The sequence below is a fragment of the Saccostrea cucullata genome, unplaced genomic scaffold (genome assembly GCF_032062105.1).
Source record: "Saccostrea cucullata isolate Sc308-1 unplaced genomic scaffold, CSIRO_AGI_Scuc_v1 ctg6162, whole genome shotgun sequence".
In the NCBI taxonomy this organism is placed as follows: domain Eukaryota; kingdom Metazoa; phylum Mollusca; class Bivalvia; order Ostreida; family Ostreidae; genus Saccostrea; species Saccostrea cuccullata.
The window spans coordinates 1-27363 of NW_026928447.1; the positions used below are offsets into that span (position 1 = coordinate 1).

A 27363-nucleotide genomic window follows, 5' to 3' on the forward strand; every position below is an offset into this window, starting at 1 on the left:
TGCCATCATTTAACTGATAGAAAATCTCATATCGGCGGTCTACTGTGACAGCGTCTTTTGCTATTACATTAGGAGTCTGTCCGTATGTTTTGTACTTCCCGGGGACTCGATCAAAAAAAAAACTTCGCTAAGAAAACTCCTATTTCATTTGTATACTTAAGATATGGTGTTATTTTTATAATCTTTTTTCTTCTATGGTCATTTCAAGTCTCTAAAGGTGTCATTACAACATCGAAATAAAACTGAACTGTTCTCCGGTGCGCCGTAACGTCATAAAACGTCGCCATTTTTCGTGTGTTGTGTTTACCACTTTCCCATTTCGAATGCTCGAGAAACTGCCAAAAATTAAGCAAATGCCTTAAAATTTTTACAAAGACTGCAAAATTGATTGTGGAATTGAATTAGGATAATTTTAATCCAAATCTTGTGTATTCAAAACTTTAATTTTGAATTCAAACTTGTGTAGTCTTCAATAAAACTTTGGTTTTTTGACCGTGCGCCGTAGGACAATACACATTTATGTATCAGTTACTCGATTTTAATCTATCTTTGAGTTACCCATGAAATTATATATATGCCTTCAAGAACATGTCAATTGCCTAATACTGTATAAGTGGAAATTTTAGTGATCCTCAAATTTAGCGATTTCTCCTTAAAAAATGGTAATTTATTTAAAGCCAGAGGTAATTTTAGCGATTTTAAAATGCTAAATAAAGCAGCAATTACAAATACAATTAATTTTTAGCAGTATTCAGTTATAGCGATCTCATGACCCTCGCTAATAATGCCAAAATTAAATCCTCGCTAAAAAATCTACTTATACGGAAATAGCACTGATAAGGAGAGGAACTCGTAAGTTGAAAGAACTTGTTTCCAATCCTTTTGTTTATACAATAAAATATGTTCAAAACAAACAACACTGTGCCCACAAGTCAAAACAGTGATAAATTCTACTTGATGTAAAGACTTTCTACACAACTAATTCTAAATACTGTTATGGGTCCAACCGTCCAAGGGACTTTGCATTAAACATTAGATCTAAAGCTGGAGAGAATATTCATGCACCTGATTGCCACAGTCCTGGTTTTCTACGCCCAGTGAGGTCAGCATGGCCAGACAGAATTTGAGGGTGGCAAAGAGAAGTTGACGATAACGGGACATGGGGCTGGGCAGGAAGTCCTCCTCTGTATCTACACCGGCTTCATCTCTGTAGAAATCATCATAAGGTCAACAATCAACATGTAGACTACATGTATGCTCATGCAATGGTTACTGATGAAAAAACGATTTTCTTAATTCATTATACATTGTAAACTGTTAAACTCTATACATGTACTACTACTACATATACATAATTACAGTGGAAAGTTTTGATTAATTTAATTTAAAGAGTTGTCAACAATCAAGACATATACATATATTGAGTACATTTACTAATTTAATCATAGGGTATATGCAAACAGCCTATCTGCTAACCTCTAAACAAACACTGGGACATGTTTGATTTCTGTAAAGATTCTTCATGCAGACCTTTAAGCTGACACATCCATCTGTCAAAGTCAGGTCAAAGGTCAAAGAAGACACATCCAGCCAGTCTCTGCATGACTTCACACTGTAACAAGGTGTGGGCGCCCATGGCTGATTCTGTCTGAAACACACAGTCACTGTATTCATATATGTCAGAGCCCTTAAATTTCATATCAATATTGAAAATCAATGGAATACTGCTAAATCGAAATTTTTGAATCAGTTACAGATAAATGTTTGGTTAGATGCATGATGACAAATGTGGGGGTAGAATAAGGTAGTAATGGAAGACGTACAAGTTTAGACAAGTAGATGTACAGCACTCTGAGTTGGAGGGTGGGGGACACAAGGGTCTGTAGTGGCTGGTCGTCATGGAGAAGGCTGTCCACCAGGTGTTGGAGGTAACCTTTAGAGGACAGAAAGGTCATCCACTGCTGGAACTTGTCCATAGACAGAATGGTGTCCAGTACTGATAGAGCCAGCATCTACAACAGACAATATTAATATAGGGCATGCCCTGCTGGAACCCGTTCAAAATGAAATTAGTGAAACTAAAAATACACACGAATACCAAGACTCCTTACTTACCCTTCTTACATTGTGTCCATCACATGCATTGCGACACACCATGTCCATAAAGTTGTCGCTGTATGACAGAATGGTCGCCACGTTTTTCCGTCTCAGCTGCTCATACTCAGAGTGGGCGTCGGCCAAATTCCTCTTCCCAACCCCATCACCTCCTGCCTCTGTCAGAAAAAAGGGAAACATCATTAACAGCCTTTGTCATGCTAGTTTAGGTTTTGTATTTCATATAACACGTACTTGAAGAGCTTGAATGTATTCTATAAAATACATATACAATTTCCACCTATGTTAATTCCACAAAGTAAGAGCAAAATCTATGGAGTTTTGTTTACATTTAGGCTTTGACATCTTATTTTGAATGATATTCTTAAACAAGACACATGTGACTTCTACTTAGACATACTAGTACCTGTATCTATGTGAGTCATTGACTTTCTGAGCGATTTGTAGATAATACAGCAGGGCTCCAATAAGTTGGCCCTTACTCTCTGCTGGCCACCACCTAAACAGAATTAGAAACTGATTTTTATGAACACACGCTTGAAAAAATTTCCTTTCAGCGAAAAAGTATGTAAAATTAATGTACTATTCATACATTTCAATATATTCTTACTTGAAATCAGAATGTGATCTATCACTCCTCTGAGCACCAGTTGAAGGGTGGAAGCAAATTGGGTTCATAACCCTGACAATTGACCCATGACCCTGTTTGACCTTGACCAGCTGTGGAGTCCAGCACGGTGAGGAAGTGTGAGGTTTCGTCGTAGGTGACAGAATCCTGACAGAAACACTGACGTAGATTTGTCATCAGAGTCAGGATGATCCCTGCTACAGGGGCAGTTAACTCTGTCAAGGCATCATCTTCTGTCACCTAAAAATTATGGATAGATTGATATTAAATGTAGTATCAAGGGATGCAATACTACCTTTTTTCTCAGTAAAATCAAAATCCCTCCCTTTTCCCCAAATGAAAGCAATTGTCAAGTACATTTGTACATGAATATTGTGATAGAAGGAAAATGTGTTGGTACCATTTTTCCATACATCTTTTTGCAAGATTTACACTTTAACCTTAAGTATACAGATGAAATTTGGCGAATACCTGGCATTAGTTGGATTCTCATGTTCTTGTACATTAATACCACATACTTCAGGGTTAGAGGGTAAACAAGACATACAGATGTTGTTCTACCTTTCTCTGTAGTTCCTGTAGCAGCTCAAACAGAACGGTCTGTCTGTCCTCAGCGGTCAGTAAGTCCTCAGGACACACGGTCAACAGAACCTCCGTCACCTGACGCCACGCTTCCAGAGCCTGCTGTTTGGTGGACAGTTCCTGTCGGATTCTGTTACGTAGCACCACATGATGCAGAATATTCTCAACTTCCTGAAAAATTTATAAAACTTTTATGTTTTGCTGAAATGTTGACAACCTTGGGGGCAGGTCAAAGAAATTAAGACAACATGAAAGAGACAGTCATCATAGAGAAGAGTGAAATCAATGGCATAAGATTGGGCCGGAAAGAGAGACTGTGTAGCTAGCTTTACATCACCTGACACAAAGAGGATTAAGTAAGGAAGCTAGGATCTTAAATCCTTAATAATTGAACTTATCGATCTTACTTCTAAAACTCAAGGTCTGAGTCACCATAACTTCTTTGTAGGAGGATAGCGCTGTGAAAAGTCAACTTCGTCCAGAAGTCCTAGCAACTTCCTGTGCACTTGGCGGCCTGGAAAAGGAAAATGTATGAGAAACAGCTTACATGAGTATCAGAAGAGCAGTGTGATAATATTTTATGTTTTTATTTGCTTACTTCTGATTGGCCTGGCTGTCTGAGACAGATAAGATGTCTGTAGACTCTGCTCTGTAAATCTGTCGTACATCAGGTCAGCTTCGTCTCCTAATGCTGGCTGTAACACTGTGAGAATCACATTTATTACTTTCTTTAGCAAATCAGACCATTTTGATTCTTTGTTATTAAACTTGACTTAACCATTTTAACCCCTTAATACACATGGATCAAGACATTCATTAACCTCAGCTTGTACATGTGACCTTTGAACCTAACCTTACCTGTTTGACCCTGAGTGACCCATCATCCAGAAGGGCTTTCATTAATCTAAGCATGGGTGATCTTTGACGGTTCAGTGCGGTCAGTCGCAGTTCAGTGGCAATCAGCTTCAAAACCATGACTGAGAAATTATTACAGGGCGTTCTAAAAAGACAATCACATATTAAATAATTAACAGATTTTGACTAGTTTCTCTATCAAAAACATTTTTTCACAAAATATGAAAATTCTTGATTAAATCTTGACTCACTATAAAACTGCTGAGTGAAAAGTAAATGCTGGAGCTGTCTGTACAGGAAAACCCTGGTTGTACGTAAATATCGTAAAGTGGGCGTCAACGTCTCCTTGTTGGCAGCCAGGAGGTAGATGAGTTTGTAGGCCAGCTCAGACAGTCGTGGAGTGTCCCTCAGACAGGTGGGGCCGGAGTGTGTCCCCACCCCCCTCTTTAACAGGGACAGGACCGCATGTAGACAGGTCTTAGGGGACCCAAGGATACCTGGTTTTACAAATATGAATTTAATTTGTGAATATGCAGAATTTTACCTTCAGTTGGTAGATTTTAGAATCTTTTGCATCTTGAACTAAAAGTTAGACAAAACCTCTGTTTTTTTAGCTCACCTGGGTCCTGAATATGCAGAATTTTACTTTTGAATCTTTTGCAATTAGACTAAAAAATATAATATAAAACCTATTCAAAACAAAGTTTATCAGAAATCAGGATTGTAATGGTTAAGGGGCGTTTGAATAAACGCATAGAAGACCCATGATAATGGAATGACCTGACTACCCTTGGAATAGAATAGTCCAAGGGTATATAAAGCGATGCTTAAGGGAAATCAGGCATTCAGTAGTTGGCTGAAGAAGCCGACAGGTGAATCAGAAGCTGAGAGAAAGGTAGCAAGGCATTCAGAATGTTACGGCTGAAATTGGAAGAATAAAAGAGGAAGCCATTAGAAGAAGAAAAAGGGTAATAGTAGAATAAGCACCAGTGGCAGGTCATCTAGGGAATTGATGGTAAGTTCTGAGTGTAGTAAATCTGCAGAAGATTGAGGCACTCAGTTCTTACCTATCAAAAGGAACCTAGTGAAGAAACACGGTGCAGTAGTAATACCCAGTCCAGGTCTCTAGATATTAAAAAATTTAATACAGTGTGATTTTCCCTCAGATAGAGCCACAGTACAATTATTAGTCTAATCATTAACTCAGACAGAGTAAGAGAAAAAGCTTTATACTATATATATATCCCTTGTAGAACCCAATCATACACGTTACATTTTGGTGGCAGCCGGTGTCGCATAATATTTGGTCCGCCTCGTTTAAAGGTCCGGCCGGACCAAATACGATAACATATTAGGTCCGCCTGGCTCTATAAGAAAAGGTCCGCCCTCGGCCTATTATACAAATTATATGCCTGTGTTCATTCGATATCAATTGAAAAACTATTGTTTTAAAATTAATTGAGGATATAAAGTCGTATTAATAGCTAATGTTTCCTCCAAGAGAATGTTGTAAACAATAAGTAAGAAATTAATGCATAAATAATATATTTATAAAAGAAATGTATAGATTTATTGATCGAGTTTCTTGTCCGGAAGATGGGACATGCTTATTTTGTCGTTTAAAAACACTGGTATCAACATTTTATCGTTTAAAAAAATATTAAGAATACAAATGTAAATACATTTACCTTCACCGCTTTTTTACTGGCAGATTAATCAGTATGCAATGAACAGATGAATGTTCGTAAAGTCCAAGACGAATCATTTAGTTACACTCTTTTTCGAACAAGTACATGATAAACGTCCGACTTACACTCGCAAAAAAGTTCACATAATGATAATTCAAATTTTTAAATATATTTCTTAATATAGTATTGATAAAAAAATCTTTCATTGTTCACGTTTAATATTGTTGTCAATAAGTGGGGGGTCACTGTGACAGGGGCTTATGTCACGGTGTACTACCCTACACCCGTTAAATTGTAAAAACAACATGCCTGCGGATTGGGCAGTTTGGGGATAGTCTATAATTGTCTCGTTTGAGAAAACCTAAAGTACCATATCCACTGTGTTTTTATAAGATAACACTGTTTCGTGCCTATTCAAAGGCTAATAATCATATCTACTAGATCTCAGCATTTCATCTCCTGCACTTTTTGATTAGCATTTTCCGACATTTTTGTTATTATTTCGGAATCCGACATTTTCATTTTCATTTCCGACATTATTTTTCTTCTTCACATTTTTGTATTTTTTTTAAAGATATACGCATTTTATGGTTAAGATATATAAAAAGGGAAAACAAACTACTATATACAAATTATATAATATTATTTTGAAAGTAGTTTATTTTTTAGTATAGCAAATCACATGCAAATGAGCTAACAAACTATACTCTAACAAACTACTATCAAACCACTCTTAACAAACTACTATCAAACCACTCTAACAAACTACTATCAAACCACTCTAACAAACTACTATCAAACCATATCTAACAAACTACTATCAAACCACTCTAACAAACTACTATCAAACCACTCTAACAAACTACTATTAAACCACTCTAACAAACTACATGTACTATCAAATCACTGGTAACAAATCCATCAGCAAAACACTAGATTTGAAAATTTCCATTAAAAATCTACAAGTCTTTGAAAACACCTAAACAGTCACATTTTGAGGCATTCAACATGTTCAACAAGTCTTGTTTCAGAGTATTTTAAATTCCAGGATTCACAAGTTCAGCCAATGCAAGTGCAACATTCCAACATATTTCCTTTTGTTTAGGAGATGCCATTCCAAGTCAATGTCCATGTACTTATCACATATATTCTTCTTCATATTCTTCTTCATAGTATTTTTCACCAAAAGTTCTTCAAGCTGACATTTAAATATCCACTGCTTCATCTGGCATGGAAATTGCCGCAATATTTCCTTTTTTCTGGCCTTATTGCAACTTTGAAAGACATCTTTTTTTGTCTTATTTTCAAGTATACTTCCCATAATCCAATGCATAACTGATCTAGGAATTATATGTCAATCTGAAAATGAATAAAAACCAAAAGCTAGTAAAAAGCATACACATCCACATGCATTCACAGAAGTTTACTGTAGTCCAGCCTTTAGGTAAAAAGGAACTTCATGACATGCATTAAATACCTCTTCTTTTTCCAGATCCATCTTTTAATAATGCCAATTGCTGCTTTTTCCAGTCAGGAATCTTATAGAACGAATATTACTAACAATTTGAATGTCCCTTCACCAGTTCCTTTGTTTCTGACCTGCTTGGTGGTTTGAAAATGCGCAAATAGCCAACACGGATGTAAAGATTAAGCTGTTCTTGGAAACTTCAACAATTCTAGATAATTCAACCCTAAACATGTCTGTAAATTAATTTCCCATGTGGTTAGATGCAAATGCTATACTAATAAAACACTGTTACAAGATACCAAGTCTAACAAACTATAAAGAAATCACAATCAGCAGAAATGAAAGACTAACAAACCACTTTACTTATTTTTAGAAACAGTGGTTTGTTTGTGTTTCATTAAATGCTATACTATCAAACTACTTAAACAAACCACTAAAATATAGTTTGTTGGTAGTTTGTTGATGGTTTGATAGTAGTTTGTTAAAAAACTTTTCCGTATGGGTATACCTATATCGCACTTTATGGTTAAGATATATAACAAAGATGGTAATAGATTTTTAACAGGGTATTGTATATATATGTATTAACTTATATAATATTATTTATGACGGAAGTATGATTTTTTATCATTGCCGAAAAATTACTGACATGAATTTGACAGATGTCGGAGATGAATACTTTAAAAATATAAAAACTCTGAAATGAAAAGTTTATTTATTATTATTATTTTTTTTTTTTTGAAATTTCCGGAAATGAAATGCAGCCCACTTAATATTACTCCAGGACAAGGTAAATGTGCATTAATTGGCGAAATCAAACTAAGGTCGATAGATTGCAGGATTTATAAATTCCTTTATTATCCATATTTAATATACATGCTCATATAAAATCTACGTGCATTAATTATATATTTATACTTATGTCTCTTGGTTTCAATAAAAATTCGAACATTTTATACGCCCCTCCTAAATGGTTTTTTTTTTTGGCGGGGGAGGGGGGGCGTAGAAAATCACGCGGATACGTGTCAAAAAATTCAAAATATAAAAGAATACCGGTATTGTACATATATCCTACACCCCTCCCCCAGAAAAAAGAGCTTGAGTTTAAAGACATCCCCTATTTCAGAAGCCTGGCATACTAGAATTTCCCGTAAGCATCTAACAATGAAACAATTCCGACTTGATTTTCCACCAGAGAAATACTGCTTCTGCACAGATTTTTTCTCCCTTTCCATTGTTTTACGAGCCAAAGGAAATTTTTTTCAACCAATACATATTAAAGAGAAACTTAAAACAAATACAATTTTTTAAAATAAATTAAATAGCAATAGTCTTTTAATATCATGACTTATTAAAAACTTCGTTGTAGCTACTACATGTAGATTTTTCTTTGACTGTAAGAGGTTATTTTGATTTCTATTTATCATCGGCCACATCAGCGACCGATTGTGTCAAAAAGCGCACATGGAAAAATGAGATGTTCTTTTTATAAGTTCAGTAAAATAATTTTTAAATGATAACATGTGAAATATCACGAGTAAAATATTTTTAAAATTGTTTTAAACTAAGTATTAATTATTGTTAATTATGTTTCAACTTCATCGTTATTTTTCGTCAGATAATTGACAATTTATGGTTATGCAAAAAAGAGTTTACAATAGGTACTCCCTGACTTCGGAGTGTGTAAGATATGGAAGAAAATCGTCATGATTTTCCGGATAATAATGACATTGTAAAAGTGCATGGTTAATAAGAATTGAAAAGTTGTTCAACTTGAAAAAAAAATTGTTTTGAATATGTTAGAGCTGCGAGTGACATAAAGATAATATCTCTTCATTTCGCACCGTGCCTTGCAGCATAGCCCATCCTGCAGAATCCAGTGACATTATCATGTGACAAAGATCCATGGAGGTGGTTCATCTTGAGAGGCCTACATCTTCATTTTGATGACAATAAATTCTTATCATTTCTCATTGAAATTATTACATCGATAAATCCATTTTATGAGCAAATGTACTAAAATTTCTACTTATCTATTTTTTAAACTATTTATTTTGTTTTGAAGCCAGTCTGAAATAAAAATGATCACTATTTCAACTTTGAATATCGTGTGCTTTCCTGGCATAGATACTTTTTTAATTGTGAAATTACTTTTTGAAATGAAGAATTTTATTCGCGACCTATTTGATGTTTTGCATCAATTTAACTTATGTGTGTTTGTAAATAGTTTATTTTGTTGCGTTCAGAGAGATATTCAAGAACGTATGCAGAGATAAAATACAGAAGACATATCCCCTGCAATTGTACATACACTGAAATGACTGGATCGTTAACCGAAATCATTACAGTTTTGACTTCTTGTCAGTTTAATTGTATAAAAAAAACAAACAAACTACTAGTGTATGTCACGAACCAGAAAAAAGTTGAAGGAACTCATAGCGTCATAGAACAATGAATTACATGTATATAATATTATATAAATAGGCGCGATTTAACAAATTTACTCTCTCAATGTACATAGGCGTCGAAACCAGGGGGGGGCACTTTTTTGCAAAGACAGTCATATCAATATATGCAGTGAAAATTGGGACACAAAGTTAACCCCACTTTCAAAGGGCACGTTGCAGTGTAGTCGAAAAAGGTAAGTGGTAGTGTTTGGGGAAAATTGGTTCTGGAAAAAGTTTAATTCCCCCCCCCCCCCCCCCCCCGTCAAAATTTCCATTTCCTTTTTTGTGTTTGTCAAATTTTTTTTAAGGTTTGACATTTTTTTCCCTTTGAAATAGCCCCTCCCTTCCAATTTTCTTCAGACGACAATGATGTTACAGCAATTGAAATTTTATTTCTAAATTTTTAATTCTAAAGATGGTCTTTACAGTGTAAGGATGTATCAACTTAAGTAGATTTTATAAGTATATTTCCTGCTTATATATTCAAATTAAACTGTAAAAAGAAATGAAATTCATAATCAATAGCATTACATGGATGAACTGTAAAAAGAAATGAAATCCGTAACCAATAGCATTACATGGATTGCATGATTAGAGCGTCGAAGTAAGGAGATGATTCTTACGTCGCAGGTTCGAATCCCTTTTTGGGACGTGTAAATCGGTCCTTCGGATGAAAACGTATAAACCGGGGTCCCCTGTCGCAGTAGGTACTAGGACGAAAAAGATCCCTCCCTACTCAATGGCCGTAAGTGCCGAGTAAAGGACAAAATCTGTAGCACACTGGCGGCAAGTTCATATAGAGACGCCACGTCTCTACATGAGTGAAAAATTCTCGAGAGCGACGTAAAGCAGCATTTAATCAATAAATCAGTCATTTTTTGTCGATGTATTTTCTTATGCTTTCCAGTTTTTATCAGTAGACAGTAGTTGGAAATTAAGTTAACAATTTTTTAATCTTTTTTTTCAAAACAAAAGGCGGAACATTTCCTCTGAAATACAGAGAGCGGACCTTTTCTGATAACTGCGTTTTAAGGTCTGCCCTGTTTCTTTCTCGAGTTTTTTTAAGGTACGAAAATAAACCCTGTCCAAAAATTTCCCTTCATAACATACAAATCTCTGAAATACAAAGGACGGACCTTATATATTATGCTGCGCTTTAAGGTCTGTCATGTCACTTTCTCTGATTCTTATGCTATACGAAAATAAACCCCGTATAAAATTTCCTTTGCAATGAGCAAAGACTACCTTTAACCAAAATTATCTAAATGGAATGAAGAGTAGACATATCCAAATACAATTATTTTAAAGTTGTTTTTCTGGTTAAGGGTGGTAATTGGCAACAAATTGTCATCGTTAGGTGTATACCTCAACATTCATTATATATTCCATACAAACTGGATAATTCTTATATTTATCATATGAGGGAACTATTAACATTGGCATATTATTGTTGTGTGATTTGGTTTTATGCATGTATAAACTAAGATTGTATAACATAATTTAAGTTAAGCAATGTAATTTAAAAAAATCACTAGTTGTGTAGGCGAAAATTGCTATCAAATACGCTATGTCTTTTTCTGGGTACTGTTGCGGGCTGGGGTGAGGTTCGGGGGAGGGGGTCTGCAGAGGTTTAAAATTAAAAAAAATACATGATACACAACATATGAAGAGGATCAAGTGATGCAATGCTGGATCCAACTGTAAACACATGTATACTTTATTTTTTTTCTTCTTTTTTGAGTATATGGACGAGAACTTATAAAAACTTCCCTCCTCTAGCTTCTCCTTTTCATACAGGCGTAAGATAAACAATTATAAACAATTTTTCGCAAAAGGCTCCATGTCGGTTATAATAGAAAATAATTTACAGTTATTTAAAAAAGAATCATTGAATTTATAAAAATATACAATCAGCTAAAGTTTTTGGTCTGATTAATTCGTATAAGTTCTTGTGTAAAACAATCCCCTGATGTTTATGTTTTCCACATAAAATCATATAGTGTGAGCTGCTTTAGTCTTGAACGGAACATTAAGTGTACACGCATGTATTTTGTTTCTGCAGTAAATGTTAATAGAGATCGAATTCAATACTAGGTTATATTTTACACTATCCACAAATAAAGAACCAAAATATGGTTATAAATAGAAAACAAAAGGTATATGTAAAGACTACAGGAAACCGGAGAATTACATGTACCCTTTATCGATCTTTCATGTAGTATCAAACTCCACACTTGGGATAAGGATTTTTTTTTAAATCATATAAGGCATTTTTTTTATGAGTTAAGACTAACAATATTAAAAAGATCTTTCTTTTATATACAGAAAAAACCGCTGTATTTCCGACATTTTGTTATTTTAATCCGACAATTACTCTTTTTCCCCCGACATTTATTTCTTTTCATTTCCGGAATTTTTGCCAGGTACCTCTCCGGCAATTAATGTTTTACAGGTACATGTACGTAGAAAAGGAATTTTGAAAAAAAATATTATACACAACATTTTTAATATAAAATTTTTGTATAGGCCCATATACATCTGTACATGAAGCACTAAGTCTAGTTTACAGAATTTTTTATTCATTTTGTTCACTACATTAAATGTCAAAGACTGCGCCAAATTTATGTCGAAGACATTTGATTTACTAAACAGTCTATAGTTTAATTTTTAAAATTTTCCATTACCGAAATTGCGTTTCATGTATATATATCAGAGATTTAAAACAATGACCGATTCTTATCGACTCGAAATTTAAATATCAGACACAGTTTTAAATCAATTAGTTTAAATTTAACTTACAGAAACGTGGGTTTATTTAAGTTCAATATCGGTGAAAATTTTAATTTGAACATAAATATCAAATCTCATTATCAATGTGTAAATTAGTATACAGTGGACCTTCAGATATCCGGACGCCAGATATCCGGATGCTTCAGTATCCGGACGATTTTTCATCGGAACGAAATTTTAAAATGTTATTCTGTCTTGTTTAACTGGTGATTCAGATATCCGGATGCTTCACATATCCGGACAAATTGACTGGGAACCAAAGCGTCCGGATAAATGAGGGTCCACTGTACACTTAATCTAGTATTTTTAAATTTTAGCTCAGATTATAATACCCCATATTTAGCTTTAAATATTCAAATAAAGACTATACAATTATACTTATTAGAAATATCGCAGTTTTGAAGTGCAAGCATGAATATTTTGTTCCTTAGCATAATTATAATAATTTAAAAACTTCAAATCTATTGATATATAAAGCTAACACATGAACATTAGGTTCACCGACCATTCAATGACAGCGCCATCTGCCGGGGGCTCTACCTGTGGGTACCTGTCAGGTAAACAAATACTTCACACCCCATTGTTTTATAAGCTATGCACACCGACAGATTTCACACCTTGAATCGTACTAATATACACAAAGTAAATTCTAAGGAAAAACAAACACTTGCACAATAATTGTGGCATTATTTTTAAAGAAATCATGGTCCTAAACGGCAATGCTCAAAGCACACTAAACGAGTAGATTTTTGTCTAGAGATACGTGTATGTTGTACAAAAAATAAAACACAATAGGGTAAATCCTTCTTATAAAATAGTATAAACTGATTCTCTTTAATATCATATGTTAAAGTCAAGATTAAAACATAATGCACCACCCGGACCTTAAAACGTAGGGGGACCTTTTCTTATACGGGCCGGACCTTTTCTTATAAAAGGCGGACCTAATATGTTATCGTATTTGGTCCGGCCGGACCTTTAAACGAGGCGGACCAAATATTATGCGACACCGGTCAAGGGATAAAGGACACGGCTTTTTCTGATTAATTTTTGATTGTTGTCTAATTTACTTTGTTACCATTTGTGATAATATTGACACCAGGTACACTGACGAAGTGATACTGGGTGCTTTAGTATAAATATACTGACACTTGTTGCTCTGAACTGGGTACAGTGTTGTGAAACGAAGTAGTGATACCGGGTGCAATTGACACCGGGTGCAAGGAACTCGGTTCAGTGTTACCAAGTACTGTAAAGCAAAGTAGAGATATCAGGTGTTGGGTACCAAGTGCAGTGGTACCAGGTGCAGTATTACCATGTTCTCTCTTTACCAGGTATATTATTTTTTGAGTGTAGAGTAGTAGGATTTATTGAAACTGAGCACTGTGTGTCATGTGTTACAGCCTTACGTCTCGTGAAAATTGAATGAGCATGGATAATTTAAAAGCAGAGCTGTACGCTGATCTGAGTGCAATTGATGCTAAGAGAGAAAAATTGAGAGAAACATTACATATGATGAAGTCCACGCCCCAGACTACAAGATCAAACGTAGTTCCAGACTCCGGGGTAGATGTTAGAGACAAACTATTAGAAAGTAGTTTGTATGAATTGACATCAAAATCAGCCAGTAACCGTGGCGCAGAGGGTACAACTAATATGAGAGACACTTTTAGTCATATAGATTACCCACAATCAAGTTACACGCTGTATGAGGATGAACATAGGGACATGAGAGGAGCCAGTAAATATGACTCGCTGAGGAAGAGTTCACTTAGACAACCTGTGTTTTCCGAGGCACGACCCACACCTGGGTTCTCTTGGTGTACTCCAAGCGCTTCAACAGCGACAACTAGTGTGACCTGGACGACAGGGATAGGAACTGGACATGGTTCCCATATTGGATACTATCAAAACCCAAATATGAGTACACAGGGCACACAAAGTTATAATGCAGGAGGTTCATATGGCAAAACCATAATGAAACCAGCGACATACGAGGGAACCGGGTCTTGGATAGACTATAAGGCCCACTTTGAGGCATGTAGCGATATAAACATGTGGAATGCGCGCCAGAAAAGTTTATATCTTGCAGCGTCATTGAGAGGACAAGCACAGACTGTCCTTGGTAACATGAAGGGAGGTACGGCTTGTACATACATGGATTTATGTAATGCACTGGAAGACCGCTTTGCACCAGCCAATCAAACAGAGTTATATCGGGCAATGCTCAGAGATAAATGACAAAAGGTGTCCGAGACATTACCGGAGCTTGGTGAGAGTATAAGACGCTTGGCTCACCTTGCTTACCCGACAGCACCTAGGGAAGTCACAGAAATGATTGCCAAGGATCAATTTGTTGATGCCATGACAGATTTTGATATGCGCTTACGCATTCAACAATCGAGACCTAAATCGCTAAATGATGCTATACGATTGGCGGTTGAGATCGAGGCTTTCTGTAGAGCCGAACGCCAACGTCGGCATGATGTCGGATTCGCACGAGTAGCTACTGGAGATCAGGAAAATATCAGAGAATCTCAAAAGGAATCAAGTATGAGGGATGAAATCAAGCAGCTACGTAATGAACTGCAGGAATCATTAAGAAATATAGAAAGGAAAATTGCAGACATGGCTTTGACAAAAGAGACTCCAAAAGCACCACGTTCTAATCATTCATTAAAACCAAATGCTTTCCCATATAAATGTTACAACTGCGGAGAGCGTGGTCATAGAATTAAAGACTGCTTCGTAAAGCTTCAGCAAACTAATAAGAGGATACAGAAATCCGAGTCAAACGGTGAACCGAAGACTGGCACAGAGACTCAAACCGGGAATAAAACAAACCAAGTAGTATCTAGTACAACTGCGGTCAAGGAAGGACAATCAAAAAAAGAAGCTGGCTTGTTCATCGATGCTTTGGTGAATCATGTGCCATGCAATCTTTTGGTTGATACTGGGGCAACCTTGACAATTTTAGCCGATAGAATATACAATGAAATAAAAAGTGAAGGGGATTGTAGATTAGAGCCTGTTAATCAAAGTATTCTAGGTGCAGATGGAACACCATTGCAGGTTAAAGGAAGAGGGAAATTTTCACTTCGACTTGGTGATAGTGAATTTGAATGTCATGCAGTTATAGCAAATATCAAAGCTGATGGTATCCTGGGTTTAGATTTTCTCAAGTCTAACAAATGTTTATTAGACGTATCTGGAATGAAAATGCATATTTATGGAGTGGAACATGAATTGCATTTACAAGGACATATTGGATGTTTCTGTGTGAAACAAGAAACAATATCTAGGCTTAGACGAAGGGAAGTTTCATGTTCAGGTCAGTTACATGCATCAAATCCCAGGATGGAAACAAAGAGACCAAAGTTGAAGAAGTCAAGTCAAGGAAAAACCAAAGCTAAAGTGACCAAACCTCATATCGGTCCCACTGACAGTTTGGCTTGTGGTTTGTCTAATTGTTACAAAGGAAAGTTTAAATGTGAGCGGTGTGCTCATACCTTTGGCAAGAAGACTGTGCTAAGAAGACACTTGAACAGAACACATAAATGAAAAGAGCCAAAAGAAACCGTAGAGTCGGGACTACTGGGAAAGTCTCCAAATATGTCCCCTGGGAGTACAGGTCAGGTTAAGGTGGAGGATCCAGGAGAGCTTATTTTCGAGGAGACAGATTTAGGGGTTAGAAGGACGCGTAGAAAGAAGATGGCTCCCTGTCTACCAGGATTGAAAAGATGACCTGTGGAAACAAGTATCAGAAGAATGATGGAACAGTAGGGAGACTAGAAGACATTTTGTTTGAATGAACACTCTTAATGATAAGGAATTTTATGTAATTAACTTTTGTACTTGTTGTATGTGTTTAAAAAATGTTTGATAGGTTTTTAATAAAAATAGTGTTCCCTGAGTTCCAGATAGTTTCAGGATATAAAAAGAAAATAATAATAATATAAAAGTAAAAAAAAAAAAATCCTTTAGTTTTGAATCAGAGCACATGCGGGACGCATGGTATCAGAGGCGTGGGTAATGTAATGGTTAAGGGGCGTTTGAATAAACGCATAGAAGACCCATGATAATGGAATGACTTGACTACCCTTGGAATAGAATAGTCCAAGGGTATATAAAGCGATGCTTAAGGGAAATCGGGCATTCAGTAGTTGGCTGAAGAAGCCGACAGGTGAATCAGAAGCTGAGAGAAAGGTAGTAAGGCATTCAGAAAGTTACGGCTGAAATTGGAAGAATAAAAGAGGAAGCCATTAGAAGAAGAAAAAGGGTAATAGTAGAATAAGCACCAGTGGCAGGTCATCTAGGGAATTGATGGTAAGTTCTGAGTGTAGTAAATCTGCAGAAGATTGAGGCACTCAGTTCTTACCTATCAAAAGGAACCTAGTGAAGAAACACGGTGCAGTAGTAATACCCAGTCCAGGTCTCTAGATATTAAAAATTTTAATACAGTGTGATTTTCCCTCAGATAGAGCCACAGTACAATTATTAGTCTAATCATTAACTCAGACAGAGTAAGAGAAAAAGCTTTATACTATATATATATCCCTTGTAGAACCTAATCATACACGTTACAGGATTATAAAACCCCTTTATGGCAATTTCAAATGTACTAAATTAACTTTTTTCAGGGATAACTTATTGTGCACTGAACACCAAAAATATTTGTATATCATTAAATAATTCCATCAAATCTTATCAAATGAAGTGTAACTTTTTTCAGAGAGTAAACTTACTTATTCCTCCAAATCATAAAAATAAGTGTACATTGTCAAGTGCAATGTTTCCAGACAAATCCCTCTGATAATATAGCTCACCTGGATCCTGTAGCAGAGTTCTGCTTACAGACTTCCTGAAGCCCAGCAGCAGGTGTGCCAAGTTTGGTGAAGGTTGGTCTAGAGATCTCAGTAGGATCTGAAGTGGGTACTGTCTGGTGGACATACAGACATGGCCAGTCTCCCAGGAATCATCTGTAACAATAAAGCTAATCAGTGTTAAAGTAACATTATAATGGTGGAGTTTCGGACGTGGCCGATCTCACGGGAATCATCTGTTACAATAAAGTTAATCAGTGTTAAAGTGACATTATAATGGTGGAGTTTCGGACGTGGCCAATCTCACGGGAATCATCTGTTACAATAAAGTTAATCAGTGTTAAAGTGACATTATAATGGTGGAGTTACAGACGTGACCAATCTCAAGGGAATCATCTGTTACAATAAAGCTAATCAGTGTTAAAGTGACATTATAATGGTGGAGTTATGGACGTGGCCAATCTCACGGGAATCATCTGTTACAATAAAGCTAATCAGTGTTGAAGTGACATTATAACGGTAGAGTTACGGACATGGCCAATCTCACGGGAATCATCTGAAACAATAAATCTAATCAGTATTGAAGTGACATTATAATGGAATTATCTGTATTTATAAAGAGAAAGAAAAGAATGTAAAAACAGTAGAAAATGCATTTTTCCATTAACTAAGATTTATAGTAAATCTGTCAACATCCTCAATAAATATACAGGGTTATATCTTAACCAACTTATTTTGACACAAATAATTTTGTTCTAGCTTTATTGAATTTTTGCTCATATACAGTTCATTTAGAGAAGATCATGGTAGTTTTCTTTAATTTGTTCCCATTTCAAATTTGCCTTCCAGCCAAATAAGGGGGGAGCAAAAAATTTCCCATTTTCCTCTACTTAAACAATGTAGGAAATAGAAAATAATGGATACAAGATCAATCCCCTCCCCTTCTCTCTACTTCACTGTTGAGCCTATAGTTACATGTACCCTCTTCCTCAGGTAAGTGGATTGTCTTCTCCACCATTTGTTCTGGTTCCTCCACTTCCAGACATTCCACAAATCCGTGGAGCAGCTCCAGATGAGAGGTCTGGAATAAGGAATTTTATACGATACATGTATGATAATATTAAAAATCACATGTAATACAACAATGTAAACCAAGAATAATATGGTATATGACTTCTAAAACAATTTTGGTGATCCATTTCTGGATCTAAGCAAATCATTTTATGTATGAACCAGACTGAAGATAAACAACTTCTGCTGAAGAAGAATTTATATACGGCTTTAAAAATTGTTTATCTTGGTGTTTCAATCAAAATATCATACTGTTACCTGATTTGATGTGAACAGATTGACAATTAAGGGCCACTTGGACGGGAGCCAAGTGACACACTCGATACAGGATCTTCATTGCTGACTGGGCATGCTCAGGAAGAGGAATGCTGAACTGTATAAACCTACAAGATTATAAAACATTTATTTTTTAACTCTCACCAACTGTGACCATGATCACACAATATAGGATGATAAAATTAATGTTTCTTACAACTTTCCATTTTTTATAAGACTTGAATGACTAAAAGCAATAAAACTTTCATATTATTCAAATAAAATTAATGTCTGTTTGATTTTTATGACTTTCAGTGACCTACTTTATGACATTAACGAGGTGGTCGGCTTTCCCGCTGCGTGGATTAATACTCAGGAGAAGACAATCCATAGCTGACACCATGGCGGAGGCTCCCGTCTCACGACACGCGTCCAGGAACGTCCCCGACTTCTCCAGACTGGTCTCTATTAGCTGTAAACACAGCAGACTGGCAGACTCCAGGGACTCCTGTCCTGTACAGATCAACCAATCAAATTAACTCTCTTAGCATTAGTCAATACAATCAACCAATCAAATTTACTCTCCTACTCCCCTTGCAATAGCCAGTAATATCAACCAATCAAATTACCTCAAATAACATTATCTAGTCCATCCAACCAATCAAATTAATCTATTCAACATTAGCCAGTTCAATCAAACAATTTACAACACAAATAAAAAACACCTGAATTTCTTTATTCACTATTTCCCTGGTATAGCCTTGTATGTTTTAAGTTATCGGACACGGTCATCCAGTATTTTCAACACCTGAAATAATTATATGTAACTTCAATTCTTAACAAAACAAAGCACATATGTCTCCACCTCCCAGCCCAATTAAAAAAAAAATTCTCAATATAGATATCCAGGAAAATATATGAATCTCACCTTGGACAGGAATAGGGAGTCCTTCAGTAGGTGAAGCATCAGGATGTACCCCGGGGACTTGTTAGCGGGCACCACGCCCCCCATCTGTACCTCAACCAACTCCTCCCCAAAGTCACCTCCCACCACCTCATACTCCCGCAGGAGCTTACATAGGATCCTCAGACAGTCACTGGACACCTCCCACTGTAAATAAAGCTTTACATTTACTTGAAAGAAATCAATCATGCAGTTGTATACATGGTATGGGGGAACAGTCACTAGCAACTTAATTACCTTTGGCAATAAATCACACACAATAACCACATTTTCAATTAATATCAATGCAAATGACAGATACATTTTTAAAACCAGAAGTCTCTGTCAAGACTGTAGCTCTACTGGTTTGCACTTATACAACAAAGGATATAACAAAGGACGTTTCCATTTTTAGTAACAATGGCAACACTGTTCATCGAAATGATGCTCTATTTTATGTATCCTAGTGAAGTCTACTTGTATGCCAAGTTATATTACAATCAGACCAAAACTGTAGGAGTAGCGTTTTAAAAATTGTTTACAGACAGACGGACATCTTAAGGCAGCTAGATGGACAATGGACACCATACTATTGCATATGCTCTTCTGGTCTGTGACCAGTGGAGCTAATAAAAAATTTCTATTGTTTCAATCTCTTTCTACCATTTTGTCTGTGTACGAGGGGTGTTAGAAAAGTTCGCGGACAAGTTCAACTGTGAGCGCGCTATTTCCACGAAACCGGTCTAACTTTCCAGATAGAATCTTTACCTTTTTTCCAATAAATATACAAGAAATTGTTGCTTTTTGGTGATTATTGAAAAATATATAGCTTTTTTAGTTTGATAAAACTTGCTTCACGGAGCATGCTACATTTTGGCACGTTTACATCACAAAGACTCTTTATTAAAAATAAAAATTGCACAATTGTAGCGCAAAGAGATTTATGATATTTTACCTGCCGCTAAAGTATTCATGAAACGTCACTGGGAGAAATTTTTGACTAAATTGGAGGGTATATGACTGTTTTATAGCCGTTTGTATCTGATAATTGCGTAAAAGCACAGCCAAAAATCGGAACGTCATTGAGCGTCATGGAGCACTGCAATACGTAAAAATTATGTATGCAGACTGGAAAATGTCTAAAAAAAAATAATATGTTCAAGATGCTGCCGGGAATTTCCTACACCTACAAAGGACAAGTTTTCAAATGGTTGTAGCTTCATAAGAATGGAAGGAATGACATTTTGAAAGATTAACTCCAGCGATATACTTCAATACCCCCGTAGCGCATGGACGTATCGTTGCGCATATATGGTTTTGCATAGTTTCCATACCTGATCGATTAGCTGATTAACTGCATAAACGGTTTTTAAGATCTCAATAAAATCCGAATCAGTACAAAATACATTGTAGAAGAAAAGTAACATGTCATGATATAGATATTCAATTTTAAAGTGGAAGAAAGATCAGAAAAATCTGGAGATTTATAGAACTGCGACAAAACTTAACGGGTTGAAATCTGGTTGTTACGTCGCCTTACGTCAAGTGATTGATCCGTGAATCCCATAACCTTATAGTAAAAATCGTTGTAAATTTTCAAGATTTTATTATATGGACCTGATTTTTTACATACTAATAAACAAAATGTAGGAATTTATTCAGACATAGGTCATACTTCACAGTACACAATAGATTTTCTGTAATTCAATGTATCCGCGAACTTTTCTAACGACCCTCGTATTGTTCATTTCCAGCTGTAATTTTTTTTTACTTGATGGTAGTACAGTGTATGCATTTATCAACAAGACTGAAAAAACATTTTAGAAAATCTTATATAAAACCTTTTCTGATGTATTCTTGTAATTTCTGGTGTAAACTCCTCAAACATTCTTGACAAACTCTAGGTAGGGTTGAAATCCTGGGGCCCTGAGAGCAGCCCCGAGTCCCGGGGGGACAGGAATGTCAGTGAGGGAGTCCAGTAAGGACAGGAAAGCTCGCGTCATGGGAAATTCCTCCGCTTGGGTCTCTACCTCCTCCAGCTCCACCTATAGGGAAAACAGACATCAAAGGTAGATAACTCTTAAAAGCATGAGATTTGCATATATAATTACAAAATTGTATTGGTCTCTAGATGAATTTCTACATGTTTAGTGAAGCTTCATTTATCCAGACGTTTTGGTTCCTAATCAATTTGTCCAAATATGTGAAGTGTTCGGATATCTGAATTACGAGTTAAACAAGACAAAATAACTTTTTTTAAAAAAAATCTGCTCCGATGTAATCGTCTGGATACTGAGGCATCTGGATATCTGGCATCCAGATATCTGAAGGTCCACTGTACAGCAAAATTTAGTTCTGCTCTCCTTAAGGTGTAAGAGAAAAAAAAGAACAAAGTTGAACCTGAGAAAACATTTACATGGATTCCACTCTGAGAGGAACTGCTGCTCTGAACTGACTGTATTGAGAATCTTTAAAGCAAAGTAAACAGATCAATCCAGTAAACCCACATACATGTTGTACAGTACAATATAGGGAAAGCAAGAGGAAAGGTGCATGTCAATGCAATAACACAATGAATATCAGTTAAGATATAGTAAAGAGCAGTTTATATTTCAGTGGTCACCTGTAAGGCTTCCAGTGAATGCCACAGTCTGGCTGCCACGTCCGGTGTCTTGGCAAACGCTGCCAGCACCCTGAAAATCTCAGCTTTAAGATAGAGGGGGATACTTCAGGTCACAAACAACACCACCGCCCCCTGCCACTGCTGGTTCTCACAGAACGCCACGCGGCAGTTCTCATTCTGTAACACAAGTCAAAGTTTTGTGTGCCGAGTTGTAAAATGCACTTTATGCAGGCTTCAACATTTGATTAGCTTCGAAAAGTGTTTTTTACTTTCTTTTGTTTCAGGAAATCAAAATTATTCATTACTGAATACAGTTAATAATACATGTACAAACCCTATACATAATGTACGCCTTTATACTAAGTTATTAAAAGTGCATGATAGATTATATCTTGGCTATTAAAGTATTACTTTTTTACCTGCTTAATAAGAAATTTACTGACATAAAAACATTATACATATTAACTGATTGGTCACAGTACTCACATATTCCGACACAACACGACACAGTTTCAGGACGACCACCAGCCCCTCTAGTTCCTGTGGGGTGATTCCCCGGGGGTGGGGACCTCGGAGTCCCATGTAAGACATGTCAGCACCGCTAGGAACCTCCCGACGTAAACTGGCGTAGTACTGATTCAGCGACAGGAAAATGTGCTGCCTGGACCTCCTAGTGTAAAGTAATCATACATGTATTAGAAATTAAAATATATATAGGCAAAATTGGTTAATTTCTTGAAACCAAAAAAAAACCTGAGTTATCAATGGTGAAATACTTAAACAAGGGTGTTAGGACTTTCAAATCACTTTGGTTTATTCAACACATTCAAGATACAAAACTTCTGATGTATAAGAAACAGATTCTTATGTAAATTAAGAATTAAAGCTCAGTGCTTCCTGAAATCATGCCTTAAAACCTTTAAATTGTCTTTTACATCTTTGGCTGCAGGTTAGACCATTTGTGACAGCACAGAAAAACATCTGTCATTAGAACCATCTTTGATACTGTAGATTCCTAATTCCTCGCGCATAATTAGGAATCTACAGTGCACAATTCTACTGAAGGTGTCAAAATCCACTAGCTGATCTCATTCCATTGACCTTGAGAAGGTCAAAGCAGTAGTAGGCAGACTGTGGGTTACTGCTCAGACCTATCAACATCTGGATGTAGGGTACGTAGAGGGAGGGGGGCAGGAGATCCCCTACCAGACGGACAAATTTATACAGTGACACCTGTAATATAAAACAGACCAATCAACAGCTGGATGTAGGGTACGTAGAGGGAGGGGGGTAGCAGGTCCCCCGCCAGACGGACAAACTTATACAGCGACACCTGTAATATAAAAGAGACCAATCAACATCTGGATGTAGGGTACGTAGAGGGAGGGGGGCAGGAGATCCCCCGCCAGACGGACAAACTTATTCAGTGACACCTATAATGTAAAACCACTTGATAGTAAGATTTTATGATATTTTAGGAATGAAGATTATTTTAACTTATCTTATACGATGTAACATAACTTGGGGCAGTTTACTCTTTAAACTTTAGAAGTTTTCCTCCAAAAATGGCTTCAAATTGAGCATACTTTTAAAGTAACTTCAGGCTGATTAATACATTTTTGATGTAGCTCATTGCGACATGGGCAACTTAACTTATACAATATAAACTAAATATTTCATCTAATCAAAAGACGTTTTACAACCAAAAATAAATTTTAATGATTCAACACAGCACAGATCACTTATATACATGTAGATAATAGATTTCATGATGATTTTGCATAAGAAATGTAAGATAAAATTTAAATGTTAACAATATAATCAATTTTGAATTTAAATTTCAAAATTCTAAAGAAATTGCCTCATAAACTATTTCTATTTTCTAAAGGGAACTATCATTATACATTGCAGCAAAAGTTATCTCTCTTGTCAGAAGCAACAATTACGTACAAGTCAAATTAGGTACTGGAAGCCATGACTGGGTGACATGGGAGTTATCTCTCTTGTCAGAGGGTCATTAAACCTTAATTATGTCCATATAAGCAGTAAACACTAGCGTACCAGTCTCAGTAGGTATTGGAAGCCTTGACTGGGTGATGGGGAGTTATCTCTCTTGTCAGAGGGTCAGTAAACCTTAATTATGTTGATATAAGCAGTAAACACTAGCGACAATTACGTACCAGTCTCAGTAAGTACTGGAAGCCGTGACTGGGTGACATGGGAGTTATCTCTCTTGTCAGAGGGTCAGTAAACCTTAATTATGTTGATATAAGCAGTAAACACTAGCGACAATTACGTACCAGTCTCAGTAAATACTGGAAGCCGTGACTGGGTGACGTGGGAGTTATCTCTCTTGTCAGAGGGTCAGTAAACCTTAATCATGTTGATATAAGCAGTTAACACTAGGGACAGTTACATACCAGTCTCAGTAAATACTGGAAGCCGTGACTGGGTGACGTGGGAGGTTCTAGGGAACTCTGGGATGCCGCGATTCTCGCCGCCTCATCTCCTCTTGTATGAAGCTCTTTCACCTGTAAAACATCCACAATAAAGTTTCTTGCAAAAACTTTTAAATTATGTATATTTTTGTCACTTTCTAAAAATTTTCTTTCTTAAATATCTGCTACATAAGGAATATTTTTTCAAAATATTTTACATTAATCAATTCAATACCATAAAATTAAATTAATTAAATTTTGTTGTCAACTTGAAATATGCACCAAAAGACCAACCTATTTATGGAAATCATTTACAGGTACAATGGCCATGCAGTTACAGGAAGTGGAACATGTTAGCTTCCAATGCAGGGCTTCGTTAATGACATTTACCTCCATCGTCTTCTTCATAAATTCCATTCACCGCTAGAAATATAAATCAAGTTCATGGAAATCAAGAGTGAATAATCTTACAGCTATCAATAAAGGCCCAAAATGAGTTTCCAGTTTATTTTATGCATCATAATTATCTTGTCTGGCCATATTAAATTTATTCACGATCTATCATCATTGACTTACATGCACCGACATATCTCATCAACTCTAAGATAGATACCATAAAGAATTTATGTATTTAATATTATACTGTTCCTGGGGAGCGTGGGGGTTCCCTCTTTAGATAAGATTAGATATTTTACCTGTGGGGGTCTGGTACTTGTTGAGTTGTCTGAAGGTCACCCCCCAGGCTAGTAGCACCACGCCCTTCAGTCCGGGGTTAGCCCAGATTCACGTAGACATGAGATCCTGGTGTATGTCAGGTATGTAGGTCGAGTCAGTCAGTCAATGGTAAACACTGCAGAACCTAAGTAAATGTCAAAGGTCATCAACTTTAACCTTTCTATTCACTCAAGAGAACAACTCTTGCTAATTCGGTTCAGAGCACCGAAATTTTATGTTTATACAATATCTTAAAATTTTCACAATTCTTCAACTAAATGGATTTCCTTACAACTGTGCTTTGTTAAATTATGAGGAGTAAATTATTAAATTACTAACCTCTAGCTTCCATCTTCATGTTCCAACAGACTGACATCAAAACAGTACAAGAGGGCCATTAACAGACATAGACTCACAGGGTCATGGGTGCCATAAACAGCCAGAGAGTTGTCTGCCCTTAGGTGCTGGATCAGCCTCAAGATGTCGGCTTTCTCCAGGGGCTGTTTGTGTGACCACACAGAAGAGGCTGCTACTTCTAAGTCAGCTAAGAATATGATCTGGATCTCCGTGTACAAGTCAGACACCTGGAGAGCAAGGAAAGACTAAATACAAATTGGCAGTGGTCATGAAAGAATTAAGTCAATGACTCATAACACTGTGATCTCTGATCATCACAATTGCTAACAGCATTATTAACATTTCAAAGTGGATGAAGTTATTTCTGTTCCAGGGTATACAGAGAGATTAGGACAAACCTGTTTCTTGTGTTTTGGTGGACCAATGGCCCTGTCTCTTTGTAGTCTGTCCATTTCTTTTGTTAGGTCCATATTGTTCAATTGATCTGCAAAAAAAAAAAAAAAATATTACTGTATGCGCTTCCTGATGATCTGACATGATGATATCATATGGCAACATCTTTAATGATAGCTGAAAAAGAACTATCACCTGCAAACGTGGAAATTATGGATGTTATTCAAATCTTAGCTGCAGAACTGTAGCTCTCTGCTTGAGAAAATTCGGACAGATAAAGCAGAGAGCTACAGATCCAAGCGTTGTAAAAACCTTCGATTTACGCCGACGATTTTTTGTCGCTACTTTGGGTATTTATTTCGTGTAGTTTAAGTTTTGTCTGGCTTTTAGAACGGTATCCTATAATAATTCATATATTTAACCTTATATTTGATACTTTGTTTACCTTTTAACGGTCCGAAACAGTCCTGTATATAGTTTTGTAATGTCGATTTAAAAGAGTTCCATTTCGACTTCCGTAACAACAAACAGGCATTTGTTAGCGTTGAGAGGTAAGTAAATGACCAGGAATTGAAGTTTAATGTATGATTAATTATAAAATACCATTTAAAATTATTTTCAAAGCTGTGGAAAGTATAAAATACGCGAAAAAATACCCATAGTGAGCGACAAAAAATCGTCGGCGTAAATCGAAGGTTTTTACAACGCTTGGATCTGTAGCTCTCTGCTTTATCTGTCCGAATTTTTTCAAGCAGAGAGCTACAGTTCTGCAGCTATTCAAATCTATGATGATTGGTTAATATCAATCGTACTATATAAAAACGCCATTCAAGAAATCTGGGCCTAAATCAGAAATTGGCTCGTTTCAGCTTCTAGCTTCTGGTAGGGCTGGGCCATACATATTTGTATTTGCAATACAGTTTTGTGGTGACAAAAAAATCGTATTGCAATACGTTTTTGTAATATCGATATATCGGCAAAATGTGTCGACTATGGAATTTTATCATTAAATATGAAAATAAAAATAAGAAAGGTTTGTTATGGACAGTACAACATAAGCTGTTTAATGGTTGTATTTGAGCATAACTTAATAAAATCAAAAAATCATAGTTATGTACAATCTGCCTGTAAATTAAAGCTAATATAATAAGAAAAAGCCATTTTATTTTCGTT

At 36.2% G+C, this 27363-nt stretch overlaps 1 pseudogene; it reads right to left on the reverse strand.

The window, feature by feature from the left end:
- Positions 1 to 1065: 1065 nt before the first annotated feature.
- On the reverse strand, positions 1066 to 26281 carry LOC134277593 (nuclear pore complex protein Nup205-like; annotated as a pseudogene).
- Between the last annotated feature and the right edge of the window lie 1082 nt (positions 26282 to 27363).